The sequence below is a fragment of the Hypanus sabinus genome, chromosome 1 (assembly GCF_030144855.1).
Source record: "Hypanus sabinus isolate sHypSab1 chromosome 1, sHypSab1.hap1, whole genome shotgun sequence".
NCBI lineage: Eukaryota > Metazoa > Chordata > Chondrichthyes > Myliobatiformes > Dasyatidae > Hypanus > Hypanus sabinus.
In genome coordinates, this window is record NC_082706.1 from 128983414 (window position 1) to 129004439 (window position 21026).

Sequence of the window (21026 nt, forward strand, 5' to 3'; positions counted from 1 at the left end):
GTATACCAAGCGGTCTGTCAGCACCCTCCTTTATGGCTGTGAAGCTTGGGTAACCTACAGCCATCACTTCAAGTCCTTGGAACACTTCCACATAAGCTGCCTTCAGCACATCCTGGGAATTACCTGGCATGAGCAGATGCCTCACACTGAAATACTTGTAAAGACCAACAGCAGAAGTATTGAGGCCATGATCACCCAGCATCAGCTGCAGTGGCTGGGGCACGTTATAAGGGTGCCCCCATGTTGGCTATCCCGTAGAGTATATATATACGGGATATATATCCCGTATATGGCCAACGTTCAGCTGGAAGGTGCTATAAGGATCAGATGAAGAATGCTTTAAGGAAGTGCAAGATCAGACCTGAAGACCTGGAGGATGTTGCTGCTGACCGTAACACTTGGCGACAGCTGTGTAGGGACGGGGTTCATATTCTGGAGATGGAAAGAACAACCAGAAGACAGCAGAAGAGAGCCAGGAGAAGTACAGCCGTGGTTGCCATCACTACCACCACTACCACATATACATATCCCACCTGCAGTTTAGCTTGTGGGTCCAGGACAGGACTGTATAGTCATCAAAGATCTCACCGTTAAAGGAGTGGACGTTGTCATCGGATTCCGATGGACAACCAAAGAAGATATATCTTTGGACATCTCCTCTTACTTAGCTTTGAGCTTGGATCCCACTGAGAAGGATCAGGCCTCTATCTCCTGCACCATCACCATCTCCCATCTACAACCTCCAACCTCATTGTTCCCCGTCCCCATACTGCCCATTTCTACTTCTTAGCCAAGGTCCACAAACCCAGAAGGCTTATTGTTTCTGCCTGCTCCTACCCCACTGAATTCATGCCCTCATATCCTAACTCCATCTTATCCCCTTTCATTCCATCCCTTCCCACCTGCATCTGTGACCCTTCCCACAATCTCTGCCACTTCATCAACTTCCACTGCCACTTAATCTTCACCATCAACATCTTTCCCCCAAGTGGAAGGCCTCGATGCTCTCTGCTTCTTTCTGGACAACAGACCCAACCAGTTCCCCACCACCATCACCCTTCTTTTTTTGGTGCCATTAGTTCTCATTTTCTGCAACTTGACCTCTCTGTCTCCATCCCAGGAGTCAAATTATTCTCTGACGTCCTTCAACAGTATGACTCTCACCACCCGCCTCCCAGCCCCCAATCATTTACTAGGATGCTATTCCCTTCTCCTTTCCTCTGCCTCTACTACGTCTATTCTCATGATGAGACTTTCTATTCAGAAGGTGGAGTTCCCCCTCCCCTCACTGTTAACAAGGTAAACACTACTTGCATCTCTTGTATTTCCTACACAACTGGCATTGTCTAATCACCCCCAGACATAATAGGGATAGTTCCCTTTGTCCTCACCGATCAGGTGTGGCCTCTTCTATATTGATGAGACGCAACACAGACAGGGGATTGCTTTGTTGACCACCTATGCTCTGTCAGCCTTAACAGCCAGGATCTCCTGGTGGCCAGTCTGTTTAATTCCACTTCCCATTCCCACACAGACATGTCTGTTCACAGATTCCTACACAGCCAGTTTGAATCCAGATGCAGATGAGAGGAACCTCACCTTGTATTCCACCTTTGTAGGCATGAACATCTATTCCTCCATCTTCCAGTAACCCCTCCCCTTAGTCCCTATTCTCCTACCCCATATTTTCTCTTGTCTCACTGGTCCCAAAACTCTTCTCTTACCCCTCCAGCCTTTCCATCTGCCCATCACCCACACCTTCACCTTTTTCCCTCCAGCTTACCTCCTTATCATCTTCTCTTTTCCACAGGATACTGTCCTCTCTTTTATCAGGTTCCATTTTCTTCAGTCTTTTGTCTCTTCCAACGGTCATCTCCCAGCTTCTTACTTCATTCTTACTCCCCTCTCCCTGCCTGCCTATCCACCAGCTCTTGCTCTAACCCTTCCCAGATGCTTTTATACCGGCTGTCTTCACTCTTTCTTAGAAGTCCTGAAGAAGGGTCTCGACTCAAAACATCGACTGGCCGTTTCCCACTATAGATGCTGCTTGACCTGCTGAATACCTCTCGCATTTTTTGTGTTCCACCAGGTTTACAGTATCTTCAGGTTCACATCTATTGAAGATCATCTTCTTTGGCTCAGTTTTGTAGATGAGCATCAGGATACCAGATATCTACAATTAATTTGGAACTTCTAGTGAAATTTCTGTGGTCTTCTCCATGCTTTTAGCGTTGTAAAATCTGGCTCAGTAACAAAACAATTCAAACTCGGTTAATATTGGAATCTGGGATTTGTTGCACGAACAACTTTGAAACCAGTTTTCACCAAGTTTTTTGAGGCAGCCTCAAGCAGGGTGGTTAAAGAAGCACTGGCAGGCATATTTTGATTTTGGAAGGTATTTGACAACCTGCCTTTTGAAGGATTCAGTCATGAAATTTGAGCACATGATATTGGAGGTGTCTTAGTGGCATGGATAAAGATTTTGCTAATGATTAGGAAGAACACAAGAAAATAGGTGTCCCTCAAGCCTGATTTACAATTTCTTGTGAATGTGGCCTTAGCTCTTCTCTGCTGTATCTCTGTAGCTCTCAGTTCCCTGAACTTTCAAATAATTAGAGTCAGAGCCGACACCATTAAACTCTTTAAAGACTCAAGTAATCTAGACTCCACAACCTTCTAGATTAGATTCCATATGTTCTCTACTCTCTGCCAGAAGAAATTTGTTGTAAATGACTTCCACATTATCTTGTAACTAGGTTTCCTTATTGAAGCCTCTCCCATCATTGAGAACACTTAAGCAGGTACCTCATCATATCCCGTTAGGATCTTCCAAGTTTTAATAAAGTCACTCCTCATTCCTGTAAATTCCAAAGATAGTTGCTCATAACTTGATAAACCTTTCACCTGAGAAATTAGCCTGATGAATCTCTAAGAACATAGCTCTTATGCTACTACGTCATTGTATATGGGGACCAAATTCTCCAGGTGTTACCAATTGTAACAATACCTTTCTATTTCTAACTTCACCCCCCCCCCCTTACAATAAAGGCAAATATACCTAATGTTTGTCTTAACTATTGCTGAGTCTGCCTGCAATCTTCTTGTGATTCACTCACCTGGATCTCCCTGTACTTCTTTCATTCGCAATTTCTCTTTTCCCCACAGTGGATGACTTTGCATATAACCATATAACAATCACAGCACGGAAACAGGCCATCTTGGCCCTCCTAGTCCGTGCCAAACCCTTAATCTCACCTAGTCCCACCTACCTGCACTCAGCCCATAACCCTCCACTCCTTTCCTGTCCATATACCTATCCATTGTCCATTTTCTACCTGTGTATGTTCTGGGTTGGTGTTCTAATATCTTCATCATAGCGAATAATATTGTGAAGAAAGCACAGCAGCACCCGTACTTCCTCAGAAGTTTGTGGACGTTTAGCATGTCATTGAAAACCTTGACAAACTTCTACAGATATGTGGTGGGAAGTGTGCTTTCATTATAGTCTGGTACAGGAATGACAATGCCTTTGAGCAGAAAATCTTACAAAAAGTAGTGGATCTGGCCCAGTACATCACGGGTAAAACCCTCCCAACCATTGAGTACATCTACATGAAAGGTTGCCGTAGAAAAGCAGCATCTATCATCAAAGATCTTCACCACACAGGGCATGCTCTTCTCACTGCTCCCATCAGGTAGAATGTACAAGTGCCTCAGTGCTCACGTCACCAGGTTCAAGAACGGTTACTACCCCTTGAGCACTTGAGCAAAAGGGGATCGCTGCACTTATTTAAGGACTCTTATATTGTAATTTCATGCTTGTTATTTATTGCTCTTTACTTATATCTGCACATGCACAGTTTGTTTACATTAACAGTTCCTGATGTTTACAATATACATATACTGTTCTATAGATATGCTAGGTGTGCTGCAGAAAAAGAATCTCAGGGTTGTATGTGGGGACATGTATGATAATAAATTTTACTTTTACCTTTGATAGCAAGGAGGGATAGGGTGGTTGCTTTTTGGGTTAGTGAATGGGGCTCGATGCTGGGACATTTTACTGGCTTGGACCAAGGAGAGGAGCAAGAGAAAAGTTGATTGATTGGTAAGAGAATCAAGGGTTATTGTGAAAGGGCAGGGAAGTAGTCTGAAGAAGACAGGATCAGCTATAGGTAGAGTGGGCTTGAGGGTCTGGATAGCCTACTCTTTTTTTCACCATTTATGATCTTATGTACTGCACAATCAAAAGACATCCTTTTAGGCCCTAATAATTGGTATTTCTAAGTTCAAACTCATTCTTGAGCTGTGCCTCACTGTCAACTGTGGTGTCTACAAGGTGCAACATTACAGTGAGGTTCAGTCAGCTGTCTTGGATGTAGGTAGAAGATCCTGTCCCATTGCACTAAAGTGCAGGAGGTTCTGGCAGCCTCCTCTCCAACATATTATTTGATTGCGATTTTGTTTTTTCTGGAATCTGTTGAAGTAGAAGCAGGATTAGGTAGTTTTGGGCTTTACGCCTGCTGTACCCTTCCACAGAGTTAAGGATGTTTCTTGCATTTTAACAGTGGCTACACTTCACCACTGCTGACTGACCTGAAGAAGTGAAAGGCACATATAGATGCAAGTCTTTATTCTCAGAGCGGGTTTATGGTTAGCTTAATATCCTATTTGATCAGGCTTCGATGCATTTCTTAGATTGGTATAGCATGAAACAGGGCTATACCAACTACAGCATCGTCTCTGCTGGTCATAGTCATAGAAAAGTACAGCTGAGGAATAGGCCCTTTGGCCCATCTAGTCCATACTGAACCATTTAAACTACCTACTCCCATCAAACTGCACCGAGATCATAGCCCTCCATACCCTTACCATCCATGTACATATCTATATTTGAACATTTAAATTGAGCTTGCATGCATCATTTGTATTCACAGTTCATTCCACATCCCCACAATCCTCTTTATGAAAAAGTTTCTCCTCATGTTCCCCTTAAACTTTTCGCCTTTCACCCTTAACCTACGACCTCTGGTTGTAGTCCCACCCAACCTTAGTCGAAACAGCCTGCTTACATTTACCCTGTCTGTACATATCATCATTTTGTATACCTTTCTCAAATTGCCTCTCAATCTTTTACGTTCCAGGGAATGAAGTCCTAACCTATTCGATCTTTCCTTATAGCTCAGGTCCTCCAGTCTTCGCAACATCATTGTAAATTTTCTCTGTACTCTTTCAACCTTATTTACGTCTTTGGTCCCCGTTGCCTGCATTCAGCACATAACCCTCCGTGCTTCTCCCCTTCACATACCTATCCAAATGCCTCAATCATTTACTCTGGCATCTCATTCCAGGTATTCAGCTTCCCTTTGTGAAAAGAAGTTACCTCTCAGTTCTCTTTTAACTCTCTCCCCTTTTATGTATCTGTGCTCCCCTCCAAGACAGAGACCAACTTCTCCCCATGACTCAGACCTTCTGGTCCAGGCAGCATCCTCATAAATCTCTTCCACATCCTCTCCAGCTGAAATAATGTATTTCCTATAACAGGGTGACCAAAACCATACATGATACTCTGTACTTAGAGTCTGGCCTCACCAATGACTTATATAACTGTAGCATAATGTCCCTACTCCTGAACTTCGTGTCTTGACCGAGCTCCTCCACCACCCTGTCTGCTTGCACGGCCACTTTCAGTGAACTATGTACTTGTACTCCTGGGTATTCTGCCCCACAATAATCATCAGTAATCTGCCATTCACTATATAAGTCCCACCTTGGTTTGAATGTTTAAATTGCATTACATCACTCTTAACTGATCAAGATCTCTTTGTAATTCATTAGAACTTGTTTCATTATCAACAAGATTCCCTAATTTTGTCACACACAATTGTGATAAATCACTTGCATAAATAATAAATAATGAATAGTAGGAGTATATGGATTTTAGCAAGGCAGGTTCCCCATGCAAGGCTTATTGAGAAAGTAAGGAGGCACGGGATCCAAGGGGACATTGCTTTATGGATCCAGAACTGGCTTGCTCATAGAAGGCAAGGAGTGGATGTAGACGGGTCATATTCTGCATGGAGGCTGGTGACCAGTGGTGTGCCTCAGGGAGCTGTTCTGGGTTCCCTACTCTTTGTGATTTTTATAAATGACCTGGATGAGGAAGTGGATGGGTTAGTAAATTTGCTGATGACACAAGGGTTGGGAGTGTTGTGCATAGTGTGGAGGGCTGTCAGAGGTTTCAAAGGGACATTGATAGGATGCAAAACTGGGCTAAGAAGTGGCAGATGGAGTTCAACCTAGATAAGTGTGAGATGGTTCATTTTGGTAGGTCAAATATGATGGCAGAATATAGCATTAATGGTAAGACTCATGGCAGTGTGGAGGATCAGAGGGATCTTGAGGTCTGAGTCCATAGGACACTCATGTTGACTCTGGTTAAGAAGGCATATGGTGCATTGGCTTTCATCAATCGTGGGATTGAGTTTAAGAGCCGAGAGGTAATATTGCAGCTATATAGTACCCTGGTCAGACCCCACTTGGAGTACTGTGCTCAATCCTTGTCACCCCACTGCAGAAAGGACGTGGAAACCATAGAAAGGATGCAGAGGAGATTTACAAGGATGTTGCCTGGATTGGGGAGCGTGCCTTATGAGAATAGGTTGAGTGAACTCCGCCTTTTCTCCTTGTAGCGACGGAGGATGAGAGGTGACCTGATGGAGGTGTACAAGATAATGAGAGGCATTGATCATGTGGATAGTCAGAGGGTTTTTCCCAGGGCTGAAGTGGCTAGCAGAAGAAGGCATTGTTTTAAGGTGCTGAGAAGTAAGTACAGAGGAGATGTCAGGGAGTGGTGAGTACATGGAATGAGCTGCTGGTGGCCATGGTGGAGGTGGATACGATAGGGTCCTTTAAGAGACTCCTGGATGGCCACATGGAGCTTAGAAAAACAGAGGGCTATGGGTAAAGCCTAGGTAATTCTATGGTAGGGACATGTTTGGCACAGCTTTGTGGGCCGAAGGGCCTGTATTGTGCTGTATGTTTTCTATGTTCTATGAGTCCCAACATTGACCCTTGGGGGAAATCCACTAGTCAAATGCCTCTGGTTGGAGAATTTGCCTTCAACATTCGATCCTCGGCTTCCTATCATTGAGCTAATTGTGAATCCACCTTACCAGCTCTCTTTGAAGACTATGTAATCTAATCTTCCAGATCGGTCTGCCACATGGGATATTGTCAGAAGCCTTACCAAAGCCTTGTATTCCATAAGGTCCATAACAACCACTGATCTTCCTTCATCTATCTCATCAGTTATCTCTTAAAAAACTCCCAAAGATCTATCAGACGTGATCTCCCATGTGTAAAATCGAGTGGACTACTTTATCCAATGGCATTTTTTTCCCAGCCTCCCATAAGGTCTGGGGATACGCTTGATGGTATGTACAAGGATCTATTCTCTCCCTAGTCAGCCTTTAACAGTCAATGTAAGTGAAGGACATTTTGGGATTATTTTTTGCGTTCTGGCTCGCCCAGTCAATACCAGGAGAATTGAAATGTTCACCAATTTGTATAATGACCTCTAGCTGTTTGCTGTCACCCCTTGAGAATTTTCTGCATGAGATTAGGAAGAATAAGAGATTGCTGGAAATATTTAATGAGTCAGAGAGAATCTGCAAAGAGTAAAATGGTTAAAGCTTTGGTCTGTATTAATATTTCATCTGATTAAGATCTGCAACTTCAGATTTTCTGCAGCTGTAGTAGTTTGCTTTTCTGAGATGGGCCCTTATGATTGCACAGTGCTGCTTGGAGTGACTTCCAGTTTAACCTGTATCTAATGGAGGGTATTGTTTTTTTATGAGGTTCATTTAAGTGAAGGAGAGCCTTTTGTGGTCTGTGATTTTAGTCTGGATGTTGCTGCGAGGGATAGCAGTAGGGGAAGATTCCACTCTGGTACTAAAAAGGAAGCTGGATAAGTGTCTGAAAGGAAAGAAATTGTAGAGTGTAGGGGAAATGGCAAGGGAGGGGGATGACTAGATAAAACTTGCAAAAAGTCAGTTTGAACTTAACAGACTGACCTATTTCTTTGCCTTTCTGTGAAATATTTGTCAAACTATCTTACAGCTGTTACTTTTGACCAGCCAGCTGCTGTTTGTACAATATACAAACAAAGCCATGACTAGCATTACATTTTAAATAATGCCTGTCGTATCTGTGTTCCATGACTAATGCTTTGAGTGCATATTGCGTGACTAGTTCAGCAAGTGTGTGCCAAATGTTTGAAAAAAATCTGCCTGAGACATGGAGTTCCAGGTGCAACTCCAAGAAAAGAGTTACTCATGTTTGATGTTTGGCTGGTGGTATTTTGTGCAGACTTTTGGATTGACGAGATAAAACTGAAGTACAGCTGTGTTGGCTTCAGTTTTCTGGCATAATTACGGAATTGTGGATTAAATGCTGGCGACTCAAGCAATGTTGCTTCAGCCGAGAACTGTTTGCTGATGCCAGATTCCCATCCCTTGCTGTTGCCTTCCTGCTTTACTGGTATGCATCGCTTTGGACTGAACTGAGTCTCAAGTAAAAGGGAGATTTTCTTGCTCATCTGAAGGACAGTGCTGTTGAATACATGAATATTCATTGAACATTAAATCATTGATTTGAATGAGAGAGCTTCCTGATTGAGGTTTTCTGTTCATCCTCTGCTGCTTTCTAGCCATCCTAACCCATAAAGCCATAAATTACAGGAGCAGAGTAAGGCCATTTGGTCCATCGAGTCTGCTCCACCATTTCATTATGGCTGATCATTTCCTTCTCAGCCCCAATCTCCTGTCTTCTCCCCGAACTCTTCAAGAATCTACTAATCAAGAATCTACCAACTTCTGCCTTAAATATACCTAATGACTTGACCTCCAGAGCTGCCTGTGGCAACGAATTCCACAGATTCACCATACTCATGTCTGATTCTCCGACGAGGACTGGCTCATGAACCTATGGTTTTGTCTTGCTGGTCAATAATCATCTACTTGGTCTTGCTGTCATTGAGTGAAAGGTTGTTGTTGAGTCGCCACTCAGCCAGATTTTCAATTTGGCTTTTTTTGACACTAATCAATAGAAAAAGACTTCCAGGGCAAAGTCTTTTGACTCTACAAAGAGATCTAAATAGAGACACAAAATAATTGATTGCATAAGTATTCACCCTTTCAAGTCAGTATTTAGTAGCAATTACAGCCTTGAGTCTGTATGGATAGGTCTCTATCAGCTTTGCAAATCTGGACAGTGCAATTTTTCTCCGTTCTTCTTTATAAAATTGCTCAAGCTCTGTAAAATTGCATGGGATTGTGAGTAAACAGCTCTTTTCTAATACAGCCACAGATTCTCAATTGGATTGAGGTCTGGGCTCTGACTTTGCCATTCCAGGACATTAACTTGGTTGTTTTTAAGCCATTTTGGTGTAACTTTGGCTTTATGCTTGAGATCATCGTCTTGCTGGAAAATAAATCTTCTCCTAAGTCACAGTTTCCTTTGCATCATGTTTTCCTCCCTGATTTCCCTGTATCTTACTGCATTCGTTTTATCCTCTACCTTCACCGGCTTCCCAGGGCCTGTTGCAGTGAAACATCCCCACAGCATGATGTAGCCACCACCATGCTTCACAGTAGGAATGGTATATTATTGATGTGTGGTGTTTGGCTTACATCAAAATAGTGTTTAGTCTGATGGCCAAAAAGCTTAATTTTGGTTTCATCAGACCATAGAACCTTCTTCCAGCTGACTTCAGAGTCTCCCACATGCCTTCTGGCAAATTCTAGTTGAGATTTTCATATGAGTTTGTTTTCAACAGTGGCTTTCTCTTTGTCACTCTCCCATACAGCTGCAACTGGTGAAGCACTCGAGCAATAGTTGTTGTGCGCGCAGTCTCTCCCATCTCAGCCACTGAAGCTTGTAACTCCTCCAGAGTTGTCAAAGGTCTCTTGATGGCCTCCCTCACTGGTCCCCTTCTTGTACAACCACTCATTTTTTGAGGATGGCCTGCTTTAGGAAGCTTTACAGCTGTGCCTTAGTCTTTCTATTTCTTGATTTAATATTTAATTTATTAATTTAACTGTTCTTCAAGGGATATTCAGTGACTTGGAAATTTCCTTGTGTCCATCTCCGGACTTGTGCTTTTAAATAATCTTTATGCAGAGTTGCTTGAAATGTTCTTTTGTCTTCATGGTGTAGTTTCTGGCAGGATACTGACTCACCAGCAGTTGGACCTTCTAGATACAGGTGTACTTTTATGGTGCGGCTGTAACGAAACCCAATTTCCCTCGGGATCAATAAAGTATGTGTCTGTCTGTCAATCAATTGAAACACCTTGACTGCACACGGTGGTCTCCATTTAACTAATTATGTGACTTCTAATACCAATTGGCTACACCAATGATGATTTGCTGTGTCATATTAAAGGGGGTGAATACTTATGCAATCAATTATCTTGTGTTTTATATTTGTAATTAGTTTAGATCACTTTGTAGAGATCTGTTTTCACTTTGACACAAAAGAGTCTTTTTCCATTGACCGGTGTCATAAAAGCCAAATTAAATCCACTGTGATTCAATGTTGTAAAACAATAAAACTTCGGGGGGTGGGGGGTGTAAATACTTTTTATAGGCACTGTACATGCTGATTTGTCACCATCTTTGATTTGACCAACAATAGTCGTGTCGAGAGAGCAAACCTAAATATGGCATTGGATGTTTACCTAGTCTCACAGTCATAAGTATGAAGTAAGTAGAGCAGGGGAGTATTGTGGTGCACCTGTAGAGGAGATGTTACCAAACTATACCATCTGGGGTCTGCAAGTGAAGAATTTGAGGATTCAGTTGCACAATGATGTATTGAGGCCAAGGTATTGAAGCTTATTGATTACTTTTAAGGGGATGATAGTATTGAATGCTGAGCTGAAGTCAGTGAAGAGCATTCTGATGTATGTATCTTCCCTGTCCAGATGTTCCAGGGTTAAGTGAAGAGCCAATGAAATGGCACCTGCTGTTGGCCTGTAGTGTAGATGATTTGGCAAATTGGAGTGGTTCCAAGTTGCTCCTCAGGCAGGAGTTGATATGTTTCATCACTACCCTTCAAACCTACATCACTGTGGATGTAGGTGCTACTGGATGATAGTCATTGAAGCAGGTGGGTACCACAGATTGCTGAAACAAGAGGTTAAGGATATCAGTGAGCACTCCAGCCACTTGATCAGCACAGGACTTCAGTACTCAGCTAAAGTTCCCTTCTGGGCCGGGCGCTTTCTGTGGGTTTCACCCTCCTGAAGGATGCTCTCACATTGGCCTCAGAGACTGAACTCACAGGGTCCTCACAGGGGCTGTGGGAGTTCATGAAGGTGCCTCCATGTCTTTTTTGTGGTCAAGGTGAGCATAAAAGGTATTGAGCTCATCTGGGAGCAAAACCTTGTTGTCACATATGTCACTTGGTTTTACTTTGTAGGAAGTGAAGCATTAAAGCCCTGTCACATCTGGTGAGCATCCTTCTGAGATTCCAGTTTGGTCCAGAATTGCCACCTTGTGTGAGATGGTCTTCCAGGGATCATACCTGGACCTCCTGTATTTTATTTGATTGCCAGTGTGAACTAAATGCCTATCTAAATTCAGCCCTTCTGCCTACACGATGTCTGTATTTTCCCATTCTCTGCACATTCATGTGCCTAAGACTCTCTTAACCACGCTGTCATAGTTGCTTCCATTACCATCCTGGCAGGAAATTCCTGCTATCCACCACTTCTGTGTTTATAAAAAAAAATTTCTGCACACATCTCATTTGAACTTGCCCCCTCTGATCTCCAGAAGCCTGAAGGCACACACTCAGCAATTCAACAACAGCTTCTTCCCCACTACCATCCGATTCCTAAATGGACATTGAAGCTTTGGACACCACCTCACTTTTTTAAAAAAATATATAGTATTTCTGTTTTTGCATGTTTTTTAAAATCTATTCAATGTGCATAATCAATTTAGACCATAAGACCACAAGATCTAGGAGCAGAAGTATGCTATTCGACCCATCAAGTCTGCTCCGCCATTCAATCATGGATTGATCCAATTCTTCCAGTCATCTCCACTCCCCTGCTTTCACCCCATACCCTTTGACGCCCTGGCTAATAAAGAACCTATTTATCTCTGCCTTAAATGCACCCAATGACTTGGCCTCCACAGCCACTTGTGGCAACAAATTCCACAGATTTACCAGCCTCTGACTAAAGTAATTTCTTCGCATCTCAGTTCTAAAAGGACATCCTTCAATCCTGAAGTCGTACCCTATTGTCCAAGAATCTCCTACCGTGGGAAATAACTTTGCCATATCTAATCTGTTCAGGCCTTTTAACATTCTGAATGTTTCTATGAGATTCCCCCCTTATTATCCTGAAATCCAGGGAATACAGCCCAAGAGCTGCCAGACGTTCCTCATATGCTAACCTGGAATCATTCTCGTGAATCTTCTCTGAACCCTCTCCAATGTCAGTATATCCTTTCTAAAATAAGAATCCCAAAACTGCACATAATACTCTGTGTTGACTCACAAGTGCCTTTAGAGCCTCAACATCACATCCCTGCTCTTATATTCTGAACCTTTAGAAATGAATGCCAACATTGCATTTGCCTTCTTCACCACAGACTCAACCTGGAGGTTAACATTTAGGGTATCTTGCACAAGGACTCCCAAATCCCTTTGCATCTCTGCATTTTGAATTCTCTCCCCACCTAAATAATAGTCTGCCTGTTTATTTCTTCCATTAAAGTGCATGACCACACACTTTCCAACATTGTATTTCATTTGCCACTTCTTTGCCCATTCCCCTAAACTATCTAAGTCTCTCTGCAGGCTCTCTGTTTCCTCAACACTACCCACTCCTCCACCTATCTTTGTATCATCGGCAAATTTAGCCACAAATCCATTAATTCCGAAGTCCAAATCATTGACATACATCGTCACCGACCCCTGTGGAACTCCACTGGTACCGGCAGCCAGCCAGAATAGGATCCCTATGTCCCCACTCTGTTTTCTCTTTTTACTCTGTTTACTCTTATTATGTTTTATTTTATTTATTTTTTTCTCTCTGCTAAATTATGTATTGCATTGAACTGCTGCTGCTAAGTTAACAAATTTCACGTCACACGCCGGTGATAATAACCCTGATTCTGATTCAATCTATACTGCTCGTAATCTTTTTAAATCTATTGGACTCAGACTCCACTGCTCCAGAGAAAAGTTTGCCTAATCAGAGCCTCACTGCTGCTGACTGTTGGTGTTCTACAGAGGTTGTTTTTGGGACGGCTTCTTTTCATGTTAGATGTCAGTGATTTGGATGACGGATTGTGTCCATTTGCAGGTGAAACGAAGATAGGTGGAGGAGCAGGGAGTCTGCAGTAGGACTTAGACCAGGCATGGGCAAACTACGGCCTGCGGGCCATATGCTTTAAGCTTTTTAATCCGGCCTGCAGAACTTGATGAAATTATATTAATAAACCTTGTTAACGTTTTTTCCCCGCAATTCTGGTGTTTTCCCAATAGATGACGCCCTATATATACATTTGTGGCGACCCATTTCCTGGCACATCCGAACCGGCTCACAATTAGCCAGCGTTCCGGCTAAGGGAGATAGCCTGCGGGGATTTGCGAGCACAGAGCTTTGGAGCCTCTGCGCCACGGTGGGCAGGTTGAGGGAGGCTTAAAAGTGAGGCTGGGGATTTCGAATAAAGTTTTTTTCTTCGACTGCAGTTACCGACTCCGTGTCGTAATTTTAGCGCTGCATGTAGCACACCGCTACACATTGACCTTTGTTGAGGTGCAGCGTATTACTCCACATTTGCGCTTTACTCTTTGTTCGGCTCGACCTATTTGTGTGAACAAGCATTCAGCGTCATGAACATCAACAAAGCCGGCCACAGATCCAAGTCAACTGACCAACACCTCAGATCCATCCTGAGAATCGCCACAACAAAACTAAATCCAGACTTTGATGCACTGGCTAAAAAGGGAGACCAACAATACTGTTCCCACTGAAATTAAAAATAAGTTTCTTCGTTGTGTTATGTAAAAAATGCATTTGAAAATATTTTTTTCAATAAGCCTTACATGTTACATGTCATTTCTGTTAAGTGATGGACATGAGTAGTGCGCAGGTGCACGTACGTTCTCAAAATAAAAAATGCGCTCCAGATCAAATAACGCGCTCCGCATACTGGCGCGCTGTCACTGTTCTGTCTTTGTGCTGGTCGTTGTTGAGTTTTGGCACAGGGGACAATTGAATAAGAAGGAGCAGAACAAGTAGACCTGCATCTCCTACCGTTTTTGAAATAAAGACAGGCAGGAGGAGAGTGATGATGATAATATCTTGAAGGATAACAGAATTTTCCGTGCTTTAAAATAATAACTGTTACTATTAAAAAAAGCTGTATTTTATTCATTTAATTTTAAGTGTTTTAAAAGTCATTTCAATAAATAGCTAAATACCATGGGACTTCAAAGACAGATATTTTGTTGTAATGCTTTTGTTCATTTTCAATTGAAATTAAAGCACACGTTTTCTACATATCCCATGATATTTTATTTTCTCTTAAGAGGTGTATTACCAAAACACTCCATCCATCTGCTCCTGGTCCGGTCCCCCTGTCAAATTTTAGAACCCTTTGTGGCCCACAAGTCAAAAAGTTTGCCCACCCCTGACTTAGACAGATTAGGAGAATGTGCAAAGAAGTGACAGATGGAATATAGTGCAGGGACGTGTATGGACATGTACTTTGGTAGAAGGAATAAAAGTCCTGTCTTTTAAACAGGAAGAAAATTCTGAAATCAAAGGTGCAAAGAGATATGGAAGTCCTTATGCAGGGTACTCAAAGTTAACTTGCAGGTTGAATCAGTGGTGAGGAAGGTAAATGCAATGCCTGCATTCATTTTGAGAGGGCTAGAATACAAAAGCAAGGATGTAGTGCTGAGGCTTTATTAGGCATTGGTCAGACAGCACTTCGAATATTGTGAGCAGTCTAGGGCCCCTTGTCTAAGAAAGGAAGTGCTGGCATTGGAGGGGGTCCAGAGGAGTTTTATGAGAATGATTCCATGAATGAAAGTGTTAATGTGTAAGGAGTGTTTGATGGCTATGGGCTTGTACTCACTGGAGTTTAGAAGAATGAGGGGAGGATCTCATTGAAACCATTCGAATACAGAGTGGATGTGAAGAGGATGTCTCTGATAGTGGGAGAGTCAAGGACCAGCGGGCACAGCCTTGCAATAAAATCACATCCCTTTAGAACAGAGATTGGAAGGACTTTCTTTAGCTAGAGGGTGGTGAATCTGTGCAATTCCTTCCCACAGACAGCTGTGGAGCCAGATCATGGGTATATTTAAAGTGGAGGATGGTGGCTTCTTGGTTAGAAAAGTTGTTAAAGTTTACGGGGAGAAATCAGGAGAATGCTGCTGAGAAGGACAATAAATCAACCATGATGGAGTAGCAGAGCATTCTTGAAGGGCCGACTAGCCTACTTCTGCTCCTATGTCTTACGGTCTCTTTTAGCAGACGCCTTCTCATCCAGGCAGTATCCTGATAAACCCTCCTCCAAATCTGCCATATCCTTCCTATAATGGGGCAACCAGAATTTAACGTGGTATTCCAGATGCATAAAGCTGTAGCAAAACTTCTTGGCTCTTGCATTTAATGCCTTAACTAATGAAGGTATCATGCTATACACCTCCTTTATACAATCTTTACCACCCTATCAAACTTTGCAGTCAACCCTGTTCCATAAGCTCCTAACTTGGACCAATGGTTATCCTCATTCAGAGCTGTAGCACTCTGTTCCAGATAGAATGTTAAGCAGAGCTTCATTTGCCTTTCCTGTATTTCAGCTATGTGTTAAATTTCATTTAGCTTCTGATTTCCTTCCAGTTTCTTAGCCTAAAATATCTTTCCAGTCACTTTCACTTAAAAAGAATAATTAGTCGATCAGTTGTTCATGGGACTGCAGGAGATGCAGAACAGATTGTTATTTCCTTGTTGCTATGTACTTGATCTGTTTCTTCACCATTTCTGGGCTGCCTCTAAATGCTGAGTTCCAGGCTTGCAAGGTTATTACTGGAGCTGAAATACAGAGAGCTGTGTTTTTGTTTTATTACCAGTTGTTAACATTTGAAATACTATTCAAAAAGGAGAAGAAAATGATTATTAAAGAACAGAACCTTTATCACTAAGTTTGTACTTTGATGCATTTGTATTTTGCCAAGAGTTAAGTTTCATTTCAAAATGTTTTTTTTTAAATTTACTGTTACTTTTTGTAATCTGATAGTTTACTCTGGTAAGTGGCTGCCACGTTATTTATCAGGACAGTAATTCAGTGCTCAAATGGCTCTTCCCCCTCTTAGAGTTGATGAAACATGATCATTATGCCTCTTGGCTAATTTAATATCTGACTTCAAATCTTATAAGGACTTGTGGGTTTCAAACATGTAGAATCAGGAATGTATTTTTTGACTGTGGTGAATTATACTGCTGAAGATTGAGGTCATCGCTCTGTGCTCACACTACACATAAGAAGGCTATTGTTTGCTAAGGGAGAGATTAGGGTCATGTTCATATTTAATGAAAATTTAGAACAGCAAAATTATTACTACTCTGGACATGTTCATCTAACTGAGAGCTTTTTATCTGATGCATTGTGGATGATAGAAAATAATTCTAAAAATTCTTATCTTACTGAGTATTTATAAGTGTTACATCACGGCAGTCACAGTTTGAATGCCTATTGCAGTTCTTGGATAATTGGGATCTCTTCTGGGAGAGGTATGACCTGTTCAAAAGTGAAGGGTTGCACCTGATCCCAAGGGGGACCAATATTCTGGTGGGCAGGTTTGTAAGAGCTGTTTGGGTGGGTTTAAACTAACTTGACAGGGCGGTGGGAACTGGAGTGAAGGGACTCGAGATAGGACGGGTGATAAAAAAATAAACACAGCATGCAGTCGGATTGTCCAGGAAGGGCAGGCAGGTGGTGGGACTTGGTTGCAGCCAACAGCCTGAGTATTAAATCATTAGGGATGTAGAATCAGAAAGGATAGCGAATACGGTACTCAAGGTGTTGTATCTAAATGCACATAATATAAGAAATAAGGTGGATGATCTTGTTGCAATATTACAGATGGCCAGGTATGATGTGGCCATCACTGAATCGTGGCTGAAGGATGGTTGTAGTTGGGAGCTGAATGTCCAAGGTTGCACGTTATATCAGAGGGATAAGAGGTAGGCAGAGGGGTGGTGTGGCTCTACTGGTAAAGAATGGCTTCAAATCAGTAGAAAGCTGTGACATAGGATCAGAAGATGTTCAGTCCTTGTGGGTTGAGTTAAGAAACTGCAATTGTAAAAGGACGTTGATGGCAGTTATATACAGGCCTCCCAACAGTGGCTGGGAAGTGGACCACAGGTTACAATAGGAAAGTCATGGGAGATTTTAACATGCAGGTCGATTAGGAAAATCAGGTTGGTAATGGATCTTAAGAGAGTGAGTTTGTTGAATGTCTAAGAGATAGCTTTGTAGAGCAGTTTGTTGTTGAGCCTACTAGGGGATCAGCTGTACTGGATTGGGTGTTATGTAATGAAAAGGAGGCAGTTAGGGAGTTTAAGGTAAAAGAACCCTTAAGAACCAGTAATTACAATATGATTGAGTTCAACTTGAAATTTGACAGGGAGAAAGTAAAGTCTGATGTAGCAGTATTTCAGTGGAAGAAGGGAAATTACAGTGGTATGAAAGAGGAGTTGGCAGGAAGGAAGTTGGCAGTTGGAAGGAGCTGCTGGCAGGGATGTCAGCAGAGCAGCAATGGTGTGTGTTTGTAGGAAAACTGAGAAAGGTGCAGGACATGTGTATTCAAAAAATGAAAAAATACTCAAATGGTAAAATAGTACAATGGTGGCTGATAGGGGAAATCAGAGCTATTGTAAAAGCAAAAGAGAGGGCATACAACAAAGCAAAAATTAGTTGGAAGATAGAGGATTGGGAAGTTTTTAAAACCTACAGAACAATTAAAGAGAAAATCATGAGAAGGGAAAAGATGAAAGTTAGCAAATAATATCAAAGTGGATAGTAAAAGTTCTTCAAGTATGTTAAAAACAAAAGGGAAATGAGAGTGGACATAGGACCACTGGAAAATGAGGCAGGAGAAATAATACAAGGGACAAGGAGATGGCTGATGAACTGAATGTGTATTTTGCGTCAGTCTCCTCTGTGGAAGACACTAGTAGTATGCCTGATGTTGTAGTGTGTGCAGGAAGAGAAGTGGGTGCAATTACTGTTACAAGAGAGAAGGTGCTCAAAAAGCTGAAAGGCCTAAATGTACATAAGTCACCCAGACCATATGTACTGCACCCTAGGGTTCTGAAAGAGGTAGCGTTAGAGATTGTGTCAGCATTAGAAATAATCTTTCAAAAATCGTTGGACTATGGCATGGTGCCAGAGGACTGGAAAAATTCAAATCTTACTCCACTCTTTAAGAAAGGAGGAAGGCAGCGGAAAGGAAATTATAGACCAGTTAGCCTGACCTCAGTGGTTGGGAAGATGTTGGGTCACTTGTTCCAGATGAGGTGATGGAGTACTTGGTGACACAGGACAAGATAGTAGAAAGTCAGCATGGTTTCCTTCAAAAAAATCCCTGCCTGATAAACCTTTTAGAATTCTTTGAGGAGATTACAAATAGGATAGGTAAGGGGAATGCAGTAGAAGTTGTATATTTGGACTTTCAGAAGGCCTTTGACAAGGTGCCACACATGAGGGGGCTTACCAGGTTAGGAGCCCATAGTATTACAGGGAAGTTACTAACATGGTTAGAGCATTGGCTGATTGGTAGGAGACAGCAAATAGGAATAAAAGGATCTTTTTCTGGTTGGCTGCCAGTGACTAGTTGTGTTTCGCAGGGGTCGATTTTGGGACCACTTCTTTTTCTGCTGTGCATAAATGATTTAGATGATGGAATAGATTACTTTGTGCCTAGTTTGCAGATGAAACAAAGATTAGTGTTGAGGAGACAGTTAGGATGCAGAAGGACTCAGATTAGGAGAATGAGCAAGAAAGAGGCAAATGAAATACATTGTTCGAAAATGCACGGTTGTGCACTTTGGTAGTAGAAATAAATGTGCGAACTATTTTCTAAACAAGGAGAAAATCCAGGAGTCTGAGAAGCAGAGGGAATTGGGAATCCTTGTGCAGAACACCCTGAAGGTTGACTTGCAGGTTGAGAGGGTGGTGAGGAAGGCAAATGCCATGTTAGCTTTCATTTCAAGAGGTCTAGAATACGAGTGCAAGGATGTGATGCTGAGGCCTCAACTTGAGTATTGTGAATGGTTTTGGGCCCCTCATCTTAAAAAAGATGTGCTGGCTTTGGAGAGGGTCCAGAGGAAGTTCACAAGGATGATTCCAGGAATGAAAGGGTAATCACGCGAGGAAGTTTTGATGGCTCTGGGTCTGTATTCACTGGATTTCATAAGGATGGGGGTGGGGGGTGGAATCTCATTGAAACCTTTCGAATGTTGAAACCCTAAGAACAGAGTAGATGTGGAAAGGATATTTCCTATGCTGGGAGAGTCCAGGACAAGAGGACACAGCCTCAGGATACGGAAAAAAAAGAGATGCGGAAAAAATTCTTTGGCCAAACAGTGATGTATTTGTGGAATTTGCTGCCACATGCAGCTGTGGAGGCCAGGTCGTTGGGTGTATTTAAGGCAGAGATTGACAGGTTCTTGATTGGACATGGCATTAAAGGTTACGGGGAGAAGGCCGGGAACTGGGGTTGAGGAGATTTTAAAAAAAGGATCAGCCATGATTGAATTGCGGAGCAGACTCGATGGGCTTGATGGCCTAATTCTGCTCCTGTGTCTTATGGTCTTCACCATGGAGTGAAGCGATACAAGATAGAAATAGTGAGAATAGGGTAGTATTTTTGGACCCAGTTGGGTGGTCATGACATGTCACCCAGGGACTTTCTTGACGCCTCAGTTTATCACTACTTACCAAAAGATGACTTTGTATCTAATTTGTTGATGGCAGTAAGGCAAATGACAGAGTGAGGGGAGGATGGAAATTTGCAAAGGGATATTGAAGAGTTGAGTAAACAGGAAAATGGAATTCAGTCCAGAGAAGTGTTCTAGACTCAAAGAAGGTGATCGGAGATGGGAAGGGAGATCATATGAAGTTTTGGATATCCACCAGAATTGATCACAAAGACATATGGAATGTTGACTAATTGAATTTCTACTTTGAGCCTTCATGATGGTGATGGACACTCCCAAAATGGTGCCCAAGAAAAGCAGGATGAGCTGCCTCAATGACTATTGCCCGGTAGCACTCACATCTAATATGATGAAGTGCTTTGAGAGGTTGGTCATAGTAACGTACGCACTGAACAAGAATGACAACAAAGCATTAGAGCTTAGAAATCTACAGCACACTACAGGCCTTGTGCTGACCATGTAACCCACTGTAGAAGCTGCCTAGAATTTCTCTACCACATAGCCCATAAGCCACATAGCCCTTAAGCCCCATGTACCTATCTCAGAGTCTCTTAAAAGATCCTATTGTATCCGCCTCTACCACCTTCGCTGGCAGTGCATTCCACGCACTCACCACCCTCTGTGTGAAAAACTTAACTCTGACATCCCCCTGCACCTACTTCCAAGCACCTTAATACTATGCCCTCTCGTGTTAGCCATTTCAGCCCTGGGAAAAAGCCTCTGGGTATCCACATGATCAATGCCTCATTAAATGTTTTTAAACTTGTTAGCCATGGTACACTCTGGACAATTTACAGTGAGGTAGTGACAAACAGGATCCTCCCAAGACAAACAAATATGTGTAGTTGAAAGTCTGCCTAAAAAGGAAGTGTCTCCCCCACATGTAGGAGGTCCAGTCAGTCACCACAAGGTGAATTGGCTGCATGCACACTTGCCACATTCTTGCAATCGATCTGATATGGTTTAGGTCATGGCTGGAATCAACTCC

At 42.4% G+C, this 21026-nt stretch overlaps 1 protein-coding gene across 2 annotated transcripts in view; it reads left to right on the top strand.

The window, feature by feature from the left end:
• The window catches only part of twsg1a (twisted gastrulation BMP signaling modulator 1a), a 46460-nt gene that overhangs the window by 4059 nt on the left and 21375 nt on the right, over positions 1–21026 (top strand). The window lies entirely within an intron of this gene.